Source organism: Bidens hawaiensis, unplaced genomic scaffold (assembly GCF_021521415.1).
Source record: "Bidens hawaiensis isolate Kalapana, Puna unplaced genomic scaffold, B.hawaiensis_p1.1 tig00020646_1, whole genome shotgun sequence".
NCBI classification, from domain to species: Eukaryota; Viridiplantae; Streptophyta; class Magnoliopsida; order Asterales; family Asteraceae; genus Bidens; species Bidens hawaiensis.
The window spans coordinates 278,253-291,847 of NW_027493160.1; positions in this window are offsets into that span (position 1 = coordinate 278,253).

Consider the following 13,595-nt stretch of genomic DNA (forward strand, 5'->3'; position numbering starts at 1 on the left):
GCCTCGTCATTGGAGCGACAAGCACCTCAAGCGCTTCCTAGTCTAGGCCTTTATTTAGAAATCAATGTAGTTGTTATGTCAGTTTGTTGAAAAATCAATGAATGAAATCATATTTTGAGAAAAAAAACTTGTTTATTATCCTATATAAGGTTGAGCCCCTACAAACTAGGTTCCATGAGGTATGGCGTAGTACCTACTCATGTACAGGGTTGAGCTCATATGCCATGTCACTCAACAAGCAACAAGACGTTATATCTTTCTATATACAGGGTGAATCCCTAAATCAATATGACTCCATGGGGTACATATCTAAACTATCTCCATGCAACGATATTGAGCATCTCTCACCAACTTGGTTCACAAGTTCAAGAAGCTAGAAGCTTACAAAATTGATAAGCACAAAAATCTAAGGACTTATATAAACAATATACTACAAACAAATTAAGAAAACATTGTGGACTGACTTCGGGTGGTATATGCTTCGCAACGGTTCTTAGTTACCAAGGTAAGGAAGGATGTTTGAATCATCAATTCTTAACAAAGTTTCAAAGAAATTGAAAAATAACAAACAAACATACAAAACAACCACAAACTTGAGAAAACATTAACAACACCCTAGGGGATGCTACTTCATTCATAACATAAAAGGATAAAATTGCTCACGCCAACAAAGGCTTAAATAGCACAACAAAAGAAGCTTCAACACAAGAAGCTTAAAACAAACACAACCTACAAACCACCACCAGTAGAACCTCCCATCCAAGAATCTCCAGCAACATTGTCATCCAAATATCCATTGAGCATGTTCACATCAGCATCAAGGTTCTCCAGGGAAACATCGACATTAGCAGGAGAATGAGTATGCTCGACATCTCTTGTTGGGGAAGGAGTAACCTCAACTTCCTGGATGACGGAAGGAGAAATCTCAACTTCCTCATTTGGTTGACTGGAATCTTAGTAGTAGGAGCTTCAGCATCAAGCTTCTTACCAGCAGCCACATCTTCCAAACCCTCTTGACCGTTCTCATCATGAGCAACCTTCTCTACTCCCCTATTCACCATAGGTTCTATGACTTTCAGAGCAATCTCCTTCCGGATAAATTTGGCTCAATGCTTTGAAAAATGACAGGGGTTAATCAAAGCACCAAGCAACAGCATCAAGGTAAGGGAAGGTCATCAGTTCTAACGCCTTAGCAGCGGCAGTAACGTCCTCAGCAACATTAGGTTTATAGGCAGAAAGCTCAGAGAATGGCTAGCATCAGCAGCTTCAAATCCAACTGACAAACCATTATGTCAACCATGAGCAATTGCCTTGGTGTAAGCCTCACGGAGAGAGTCGAATTCACCGTCATGAAGAAGATAGGAGATAACATGGGGGAAACCACGCTCAAATAACTAACGCTTCTATGAGAGAAGCTCATCAACTTACCTTTGAAGGGCATAAATGGTAGCCTCAGAAGCAAGCTTATCATCGGCAAGTTCTTTCTTCTCATTCTCAAGATTCCTACAATAATCCTCAAGCTTCTTCCTCCCAACCTCAACAATCTTCCTTTCTTCATTTTGTGATCCTCTACTGGCTGACCAAGTGTCTTTGCTCATACAAATCTTGATGTAAGATTTCATCTTGTCTCACTCATCCTGAATAGACGTGTGAGCAACAGCAAGCTCATTAACCAAGCTCTCCTCGTGAGAAGAAATAGTCTCAACTTTCTCGCTTGCCTCACCCAAGGCACCTTCAAGCTTCTTCTTCTCATTCTGTAAACCCTTATTCTGCTTAGGAACATAGCTCCAAAGTCCCAAACTTTTAAGGACCAGGGTGGTCAAACAAGCAAACCCATGAATAATGTTTTTTTAATCTCATCATTAGTCAAATCTTCAACAAGCTCTTTGTTAGAAAGAGGCACACGGTGTAGAAGAGGGTCTTGACAAGCATGAAGCTTTTTAAATGTGTCACATTTTCGAACACTCCATTGTGGCACATATATCAAAGTTGCTTCACTAGATGCCTCACCTCAAGAATCACCACCCTAAGGGACACTCCCTTTCATTTTCTCTCGCACCTTATCCCTTACCACAAACTTCTTGATAGAATCAATAGACTTGACATTAGTTTCAGTTGAGACAGGCCTTTTACCATGATCCTTCTTCACCTTCTTAGCCTTCTTTGATCCACCATCTTGAATACCAGAACTCTTGCTAACAACCTTCTCAACGGTCTTCTTGGAACTAGCTTTAGTAATCCTTTTCCCAACGTTTAGACATGGTGACGCCTTCTGAGGAGAAGAAGTTGCACTCCTGGTAAGTTTCTCCCTAAAGAGGAGCGGAACCATACTTGCGGACATACATAGTAACTAGGGGTAGCCTCCTTTACCCCTCAACTTGTTGTCGGTAGTGCCAATTTACTTTTATTTGGTTGGTTTTCGTATTTCGTTACCCCTGGAAAAATATGGTGTTACCCCTATTTGTTTAAAACTCAACCAAATTAAAAGGCTAAAACCAATTAAAGTCCAACCAAAGTTTAAAGCCCAACCAAATTAAAGCCCAAACCCAATAAAACCATTGTTCATTATTCCTCGGGTCACCAGACCTCCTAGTTGTAGCCAAGTAGCTGGCGGGTGGTGTTCCCTCAGTTTCTCTTCCACGGTTCAGCTTCTACTTGTTCAATTTAGGTATTCTTCTAATTTTTATCGAAAGTTGTAATTGTTAAGTTGTTTATATAAACTATTAATTTGGAATTGTTTATGAGCAACTGAATATCTTTTTTAGAACAATGACTTTCTTGTGTGTTAAACCACCACACTATTCAATTTGGAGATTCATGTTGTCCCACTCTAGCTAAACTATGTTGTCTTAACCAGGCCCACGCTGGCTTCAGATTTTGGCTTAAGCGTCCCCCCCCCCAAGAAACCATACCTGCCATTTGACAGTCGTTGAGCCACCAAAAGAGTAGTACTCTCTAGCGTGACACACATTTGGACTAAAACCTGGATGGGCTCGAAATTCGAACTGACAACCTTTTAAGGCCGAGCTCAAATTCTTCATTGCTAATATCCACCCAAAGTGTCACAAGTGAGGATCCAACTCGGGTCTCTGTTGGAGAACCCAAGCATCCTACCACCAGGCTTGAATGATTGATTATGGTTTATTGGATATTTGGATAATGTAATTGGAAATGGTAATTGATTAGGGATTTAAGGTGTATGTGTAAATTGAAATTGATTATGGGTTTAAGGTTTAAAACTTTAAATTTTGTTTCTTCTAAAATTAGAGAACTTGGAAGATGAAACGACAAGGCATATTAGCAATCTTTTTAAATGAAAATTGCAATAAAATGATAATATTGGTCTAACACCAAGTTCAAAAAAAAACATTGTATGAAATAAGGTAAAAAAAAATCGGTTATTGTATAAAATACGACAACAAAATAAATAATAAAAATTCGTTAACATTGTATGAAATACGGTAAAGAAAATGTTTTTGAACGTTACCCCTGATATTTGTGTCTAGATCCGCCACTGAGATGGCGGCTAACAAAAAAAAGTTGTGCGTTGAAGATGCATAAATTTTGTTTTTTCTAAAATTAGAGAACTTGGAAGATGAAACGACAAAGTCATATTAGCAATCTTTTTAAACGAAAATTACAATAAAATGATAATATTGGTCTAACACTAAGTTCAAAAAAAATATATTATATGAAATACGGTAAAAAAATTCGGTTATTGTATAAAATACGACAACAAATTAAATAATAAAAATTCGTTAACATTGTATGAAATACGGTAAAGAAAATGTTTTTGAACGTTACCCCTGATATTTGTGTCTAGATCCGCCACTGAGATGGCGGCTAACAAAAAAAATTTGTGTGTTGAAGATGCTTAAAGGCGGAGGTGACGAGAGATTGGGAACATGACACAAAGGTGGAGGGGGTGCTAAAGGAAATGGAGATGGACCTCAGAGAGGAGGAGAAATTAAGACATGCAAGGGCGAAACTTGTATTGTGGTCTCGGTGGCTCCGATCATCCTCGTATTTACTTAGTCGTATAAATTTACTTATCTTCGTCCAAAACTGTTGAGCATGATACCCCGGTTTCTAAAATTTTTTTATATGTATTAAGTCCAGCCACCCCAGCATTTTGGTCCAAATTTCATCACCCGCAGATGAAAGAGAACCGTAAAAAAATCAACAAACTCCAAGAGAGGACGAAAAATTTGACAACAGTGATCGCTCATTCCTAATTTTTCAGAATTTATAATATGATTTTTCATGAAGAGGGGGGCACTTTCATCCCACCACTTCACCTGATCTAAGATAATAAATGACTATATATATGATTTCTCTAGCTAAACTTAAATAAGTTTGAAATGCAACTATTCTAGATATAACACGATCGAACTAAGTATAGTACGTTTTTCTTGATTAATTTCGACCTTCTGAAAGCCTAAAATTATCATTGTAGATTTGTAGAAAAATTGAAAATCAATTCCTTAGATTTTTCATGTAAACTCATAATGATAGAAACTAGGGTATAGCCCGTGTTACACACGGGTGGAAAAACATGTCAACAAACATAATAAATTTAAACAACAAATTCAAGCGACACAAAACTTCTTCAAACTTTCGGACCAAAACGTTAACCATTTACATGTTCTAGATATTAAAAGTTAAGAGTTACAATAAGTTAATGTACATCGAACAACCAAAAAAATCAACAAAAGACATAAACATGTTCTTTCATATTAAACAACTCTCAACTTCTTCAAACATTCTATCAAAAGAAACTAATTTTGCTTCACCACCTAAAAATATAAACATTAGCATCCAAATTAAATATATTTAATAATGAGTAAAATTTGAACATTAATAAAGTTGTTTTTATTAAAACAAAATAACATACAACAACAAAGTAAAATGGCAACATAAAACATCTTTCTAACTTAAACCATTAAACCAAAAAGATATATCAATAAAAAAAATTTTTGGCCGTAATTTTATACATAACAAATTTGATACTCTTTTAAAACAGCCCGTTTTGAAATATTTTCAAAATAGTTACAAAATATAAAAAAAATTGGATTTAGTCAACTTCAAAAAATTATGATTTTTTTTATTTTTGACCAATCTTGCAACAAACTTTTAAATCAATGACATTAATATTTTGTTAAACTTGCAAAACATAAAAACGTTTTACAATAAATGAATTTTCAAATAACTTTAGAAAGATTTAAAAAATTTATGTTGACTTTGAAAATATTTAAAGGTGAAAAAATATGATACAAAAATATATATACCATATATACATATATTTTAATAAAAAATATAAAACGTGGAAATTAATTGTTATATTTAAATGACAATATTATTAAAGACATTACTAACGAACATATATGTATATCCCGTACAAACAGAAAATGTAATAGACACGTATTTAAGATATTGACATTTTATGTTGTGTATATATTAGGAAAATGAATTAAATTAGAATATATTAAATGGTTATTTAAGTTATAAATCTGTTTACCAAAATTTCTGGAACTATCAAAACTAATAGTCGGTCAACAATATTAAAGAAATTTATTAACTTTAAAAATTTTAGAAAACACTGACCCACATTATAGTTAATTCCAAAAATAAATAAATAAATTATACTCAACTTATTTATTTGAAATTCAAATTATTAATTTGAATACACGTAAAAAATAATAATTATAAATAATGACTTTCAACTTTATTATATGATTTGATTAAATTTGAATATAATAAATTGTTATTTAAGTTATTTTATCTATTACCAAAATTGTTAAACAAAATTTGTTATAGTCAAAGATCCTAAATACAAAAAAGATTACAAAAATCATGGCATAATGTAATCTTGAAATTATTATTTTTTTAGTCGGTCCATAATTAATATTATTCTATTACAAGTCAATGAAATATGCATTCAATTTTGTTACAAACACATTATCATTAATTGTGACATTTATGTCTAATTATAAATTGATCAAACATATAAGATAGGAAGATTGTGGAGATTGGAAACTAATAAACATAGTAATATTAACAATGGAAACAAAAATTTTCCATAAACAACTGTAATATATCTTTTTTTATAATTCAAATTCAAATAATATTTCGTATTATTATAGTGCATTAATTGTTACAGTTTCCATAACCAAATGATGACACTCATTAGCATTAATTGTGGCATTTATGCCTCATTATACATTGGTCAAACAAAAAAGATGAAAGGTGTAAGTGTTAGAAAATATAATGTATCTTACAATATAATAACGGAATAATGTTTTAAGTTAAAGATATTGAAATATAAAAATGGTAAGGTGTAAATGTTATTATTTCTATCAAAATAAAATGTTACAACAAATTAGAAAAGGAAATAAATTAATAATAACAAAATTACTAAACTTATAATAATTATTATAAATTATAAAGATTATCATTAATATATAGATAAATATAAGATGCAAACAATTTTTTTTAATACATCGGTTTTGATTAAAATATAATAAATGGACAAACCAACAACTATATATGATTGATTATATAAAAATCAAATAATTTACATGAATTGTGAAAAATACATAAATACATGAATAATAACAAAAATATACATCAATATTAAACCAAAAAATAAGATATCTTATCAACAAAACTTCAACCCGTGAAATTAGCTATATCAAGTTGGGAACATAACCTGAAATGAGAAAATTAAATATTAATATTCGTTTTGCAAATAATAAATTTTAACCGTGGTAATATTGTTACATGTTATGAAATGTTTGACCAGTAATATATAAAATTCTACGTTAATTTAAATTTGGAAATTTATAAATTTTAAATTACGTCATTTTAGAATAATAAATTTTAGTGATGGTAATTATAGACATTATGAATGTTTGTTTAATCAGTCATTTAAAAATTTCAACCTAAACTTAAATTCAACTTTAATGTTTAACCAGGCAATTTAAAAATGTTTGATCAACTTAAACGTTTGACCAGCAATTAAATAAAAAATTCAACTTTAATTTAAATTTGGAAATCTAAACTTTTTAAATCAAATCGTTTTAGAAAATAATAAATGTTAATGATGGTAAGTTTAGACGTTATGGAATATTGACCTACCATTTACAAATTTCAACTTTAACTTAAATTGTAATCAAATTTCAAATCATTATTATTATTATTGACCATTAATTATAAATTAATGGTTAATCAATTGGCTGACTTAATTTTGCAAACAAAATCAAAAAAGTACTTAAATGATTTGAAATTATAACCGAAAATATTAATGTTTATGCTATGGAACATTTGATATTTAATTTATAACCGAAAAAAAATAAATGTCTTACCTGAAAATAACAAATAATGATAATAACCATGGTATCTTCGTTTTTTATTAAGAAACAAAAATCAAATTTTCCATAAATCAATCGGGTAAATTACCTGAAATAATAAAGTTTTGTTATAACATGGATATTATGGAATATTAGAATTATAATTTATAACCGAATAATTTAAATGTGTATTACCGAAAAAACGAAATAATGATACTGAATATGGATGAAGCTGATTTATATTTAGAACCTAGAAGAAAAACATGTATAACAAAAAAAACACAGGAAAAATATTAAACTTCAAATAAATAAAACACCCATTGTTATAGGTATAACACATAAACGGAAAACTTACCGGAATAACGTAAATACGTAGAAATATTAGCTTCATCGCCGTTTTTGATTTAGAACCTAAAATGATTTTAAAAAAAATCAGTAACAATGAAAATAAAGATAAAAATGTTAGATCTACAATAACCGGAAGAAAATATGATGTTGCCGGAAAAAGATATTACCTTGCCAGAATATCATATAACATTATTGGTCATTAAAGTATAATATATAACCTTACCGGAAAACGATTAATCTCGATCTACATCACCGGAATATAGAAGATGGTGGATGGTGGAGTTAGTAAGCCGAGAAAGAGAGAGAGAGAGAGATATTAAAATGATTATGGTGGAAAATTATAAGGTTTAAATAGTGCGTGAGATGACACATGGCAGAATATTAGAGCACATGAGAATGGAAACATGCTGACCGGATTGCACATATGGACAGCCTAGAAGAAGGCCATGTGTCCACATTGTATTGATTTAATAGTATTTAAATATATATGTAATGAGTTATAAATACATTATTATAATGTTATCTTTTATAGTAAAAGCATCTAAAATTAATATAAAGTAACTGTAAAACAAGAGTTAAAATAATCATCAGTTTTCCAATAAAAGGAAAAGGGAAAATTCCGTAAATAAGCGTTTATGAAAACAAATTTCAAGTTGTATGTGTTATTTGTAAGAAATTCCAAAAATATGCATTATAAATAGTCGTGATGAGTAGTTTGTAGAACCAATTAAAACTCGTCACGTGTCCTTATCTAATCGTAAAGAGCACGTTTACTAATCATTTACTCGTCACGACTAAATAAGTTTCATGCCTCGTAACCAACGCCCATGAGTAATTCATAAGTCATTTAGTCGCGACGACTAGTTTACCCGGTTTACGTTCCTTACGCGGGTAGTTTATTAATATTTAACTCGTCGCGACTAGTTTAACCTTACAATCTACATGTCGCGACTAAATGACTTATGAATTACTCTTGGAAGTTGATTACAAGGCATGAAACTTATTTAGTAGTGACGAATAAATGATTGAATGTGCTCGTTACGGTCAGTTTAAGGGCACGTGTCAAGTTTTAATTGGTTCTACAACCTATTCGTGTGTTATCATAATATACTCGTCACGACTAGTTTATAATACTTATTTCTAGAATTTCTTGCAAATGACACCTAAAACATGAAATTTGTTTTCATAAACGTTTATTTTTGGAATTTTCCCTAAGGAAAAAGGTTAAATCGCCTTCATTGAGTATTTTAATATTTTCAAGCGTATGCAATTCTATCTTACTCTTTTAATAAAAGAAAATGATTGCGACACGTGTCGTTTTGTGGTTAAACCTCACAACTTTTTTCCCTTCAAAACTAAGATCTTAATTGACCCTAAAATATGTCATAGATCAACAATTATTCATTTTCCTTTTACACTCTATTTATATTATATCTATACATTTTTATAAAAATAAATATCAATATATTATTTTATTATATATTCCAAAATACTTTGTGAAATCAAAATATCAACAAAAAACCATTTTCGTTAAAGATCGAAGAGAATAATTTTAAATGTTATTATTAACATATTATACCATGTATATTATTAAAGATTGTAAAGAAAAACAAAAATCAAATATGCTTTCACTTTCAATGCAATTTTTTAATCATTAAATTACAAAATATATGCTTAAAAGTCGATTTATTTTTATAAAATCAAACAATTTGTCTATTATTTTTATTATTATTATTATAAATTGGTATATAAATTTAATAATTATAAATATATGCGTTAAATCTGTTCATTTATTTTTTTAGTTGATTTAGTAAACTATATGTATGTTAAAATGTAAGGATATTATATACCAATCACTTCTATATATAATAAAGTTTATCATATTTAATTTCTTGGTCTTTTTTATCAATGATTGTTTTGAATTTTTCGTGAAACTTAAATTTGATTTTACGAGTCAAAAGTTGGTAAATAAATTGTTCGGTATAAGTTAACTACATTTGGTTCAAAATTTGTCACGAGTCAAAAATTGGAAATCTGAGTATTTTTAAATGTTTGAGAATGCAAATGGATTTATCGTTAAATTTGTTACGGGTTTAAAGTGTTGACTTGAAAATGTCAAACGAATGAAAGTTTGAATTTTAAACATGATTCGGGTTTCAAATTTATTTTCAAGGGCATTTTTGGATATAATCAAAAGGTTCGAAATTTGACAAATTAACTCTGTCTCCCTCGACTATTAAAATTTAAGAAAATCTAACAAACATTTCTGACGTGCCACCCCAGGCCTATCAATGCTTCATACTTTTATCAAATTTGAAACATTTGTGTCAACATTAACTTTTCTTTCAATGGTGATCAAAACGTTTTATGGGAAGCATGTCATGCAAAACTATGATCAAATGAAGCAAAATAGTCACAAAATTGAATGGGTTAACATGTTATTTTTATGTTGTTATTATGGAAAATTCGAGAAGCCCCTGAAACTTATCAAAATCTTTTTCATGATATAGCTCAGAAAAACATATACTTCTTGAACAACATCCGTCATCACAATTTAATGATCTATTTTCCATCCATGAGTGGTAAATTGATAAATATATCATTAAAGGTAACGCTCCATCTGTATATTTAGGCTGAGTGGTCAAAATTACTGTTGTATGAGAAGTCTTCTTCACGAAATGGGTTCATAACCTAAATTCTTTCAATTATACATATATGATGCTGAGAATGAAATTTTCAATAGAATGAGCGTTCTCATGTACGTTTTTTTACGTGCATTTTTTATTAAGGTCATTATGTGATATGAATACAATCAATTTATATACACATAGTATAGCTATAAGCACAAATGTAATACATTTTTCGCTATATATTATGTAATTATTTGCTTTACTTGTAATCTTATAATTTGAATCATCCTATGTGTTACACGGACTCTAAAGATGGTATGTTATATTTTACATCTAGTATTAATACTTCTATTTATTTTAATACATGTTATAGTATATATTTATATAAGAAGTTGTATTTTTGTCTATATACCGAAGCAGTCCTAAAACGATACAACAGTTTTTGGTGCTATTTTTGACGTGATTTTGTGGGGTCGTCTTTCTTGCCGTACCCTCATTCGGCTCTTTGCAGGGGAATCCCACTCAGTATCTCTTAGAGGCAGTCTCCTCCGTGTCCTTCTTAGATGGTATCCTCTATGTCCTTCCCCTTTTCCCTACTCGAGAACCCCTAAAGCACCACCAGGCCCGCAGCTTATTAATTTTTAACCACTAGTACAATGATTGTAAGGTTTTAAATCGTAATTCTACATATATGAAATATTAGTCTCATCAAGAAGAAAACAAAGATATGTATCTTCTTGATTCCGTAATCAAACATTTAAAACCTCGTTTCCATATGGGGAATACAAATTATTATTTGAATTCGTTTAATCTTCAAAAAAGGTTGAGGTGAATCTAACATGATTCAGCATCAAGAAAATTTAGCAGGTGGTTCATGTCGTGAAATAGATGTAAATGGTGAAGTTTGGATTTTTAGTGCCTGGGAACACGATTGTATTTATGTGAAACAGAGTAAGAAGAAATATAACATTGGTATTCAAGAAGTTTAGGTATAATGAAATTATGTTTTGAGTGAGAAAGACAAGGATAAAATTGTTATAAATAAAATAGGATTAATTGTTATAATATACCCTTACAAACAATAAAAATATTATATATGTCCAACCAAAACTACACATATATCATATATACCCAATGTTAATAAATTGACCATTTTACCCATTACCATTTGTTTATATCCTACTTTACAATTTATGATTTTGATCGACACTGATAATTTTATCACCTTGCATCTCATGTAAAATTGTAAATTGCATTACATAATCACAATTCCGAATTGTTCATAACATATGATCGTTTTGTTATATAACTACAATTCATAGCACACTTGAGGACAATTGAATGAAAATTCAAAATTGGAATTGGGTATATGGGAAGTTCAAGAATCTCGATGACAAATATCTAAAATTTCTACATAATTTGCCAACTCAAAATTCACAATTTTAATATAATCAGTTACATACTTTTAATCAAATTAGACAAAACTGGAAATGGGTATGTGAAAAATTCTAGAACTGTGACAAAATTTTACTTCTTTTTTGTTGCGCATTATTGTGACCAAATTTAAGACCGGGTAGGGTTTTCAGGTACTGGTTTTAATTTCTAAAGTTGGATCCAAAAACAACCCAAACAGAGTACCAATCTATCCAAACTTTGTATCAAGAACAAAAAGATGCAAGCAATTGCCAAGAACGAGAGCGATGGAGCAAGAGATTCCACCAAATCAATACCCATTTAAAATAAGGTTTTATAAAAAAAATAAGAATAAATGGTCATTTATCAAACTACTGACAATGAATTAGGTATATATAATATTATAATTATTTTGTAACGGTATATATGATATTTTTATATTTTTGCATGGATATTTATGATATTTTCAATGTATGTAAGGGTATATATAAAATTGTCCATTGATGGTGCTTAGAGCATGAATGTATTTACACTCTGTTCATGAGTTTCATTTAACAAGAGGAAAAAAAAAGGAAAAGATATGAAAGGAAAAGAAAACTGTGATTTCATTTTATGTTCCTGAGTTTAAATGAAAGGAAATTATATATTTTATGTGTTCTTGAGATAGAGATGGAAAGAAAATAAAGTTGCATTTTTATTATTAGACCCTTTAGAGAAAGTTAAATAAAAACACACTCCAACATGCCAAAAAGATTATGTTTACTCGTGGATATTCGTTAACATCGAATTTTGGCATGTTTGTTTAATGGATATCTTTTATGATAAGCGAATTTAATTGTTCGTATCAGTTCGTTCTAAACAACATAATGTTTTACTACATATTACAAACCTTTCATGTAACGTGCATTGTATTAATGGATTTTTTTAACTGTTTGTACCTTTGTATTAATAAATTATTTGCATGGTTTGCCCTTGAAATTACTAATGAATCTATAAGTATAATAAAGCTCCAGCAATTTTTTTTTTCTCAACCAAATAATGTTAACTGTTAACTGTGAATACCTAGCATATATACTAAAAATACCATTAAAAATTATAAAATAATATTTGAGAGGATTTTATAATTACTGATATGTGAGAAGCTTTGATCAACTTATTAAATTCAAAAGGCTAATGTATTAACAAAGAACATACATAGCCTCTCATTTTGTCTTTCAAATTAACAAATTTCAGGTTCTTATTTAACAACTAACAAAGTACATGCTTAGCCCTTGACTAATTGTACAATAGAGAACCATATTAATCATTCATTCATTAGTTAATAAAACCTTAAAGATGTAAAATCAAAATACAATGTTAGATATTAAATTAAGAATATACCTAATAAAAGAGGGGTTGAAGCAAGAGATGATGAAGCAGGTGGTCTGTGGGTATGCTTGGGTCGTCACTGCGTTAAAGTATTGTCATGATGAACTGCTGTGATTAGATTTGGTGAAGGTAGAAAAATAAACAACACATGTGAACGGATGTAGATGAGATGATAAAATGAGGGCAAGATAGTAATTACAATTATAGCTTATTTCCTTTCCATCTGATTCCTTCCGATTTGGAAGGAAAATGAATCATATTAATTTGGTATCTCACTTTTTTTTGTTCTTTCTCTTACATTTCCTTTCAAAAAAAAATCTAGGAATACCTTCTTTTCCTATTTCCTTTCACTTTCTGTTCTTTTCCCTTCATTAATGATACTCTGAAATAGAGTATTAGGTCCTCATAATTTACTCTACATCTAGATATATACCGAAGAAGTGTAAAATCGTTTCTCTCTTATTTGTTGATCCAGTTAATTGATATT